Genomic DNA, 396 nt, shown 5'->3' on the forward strand with positions numbered 1-396 from the left:
CCGGCCGGCCGGGAGGGAGGCAGGCCAGCCGGCAGGGAGGCAAAGAAAGAAAACGTGGCATCAGGGTACCTGGTGGGCACAGGTGGTGGATCGTGCAACTGTATCTCGTGGGTTGCGAGTTCGAGTCCCACGCTGGATGTAGCGCTTACTTACAATAAAATCTTTGAAAACCCATCCATAAATACAGGAATAAACAAAACATGGCATCAAAGGGGAGTAAGTGATTGATCGATGGGGGGTGGGGATGAAACGGGAATGTGTGTGTAACCCGCAACATATTCTTGATCGACGCTGCTTTCACTATTTTGCCCTGATGACGTTTTCCACAAGCGGCGGTCCCACCTGAGCGGGCTCCCTTCATCTTAAGATGTTATGCAGCGAGAGGAAAGGCGTGAG

Source organism: Prionailurus bengalensis, chromosome E1 (assembly GCF_016509475.1).
Source record: "Prionailurus bengalensis isolate Pbe53 chromosome E1, Fcat_Pben_1.1_paternal_pri, whole genome shotgun sequence".
In the NCBI taxonomy this organism is placed as follows: domain Eukaryota; kingdom Metazoa; phylum Chordata; class Mammalia; order Carnivora; family Felidae; genus Prionailurus; species Prionailurus bengalensis.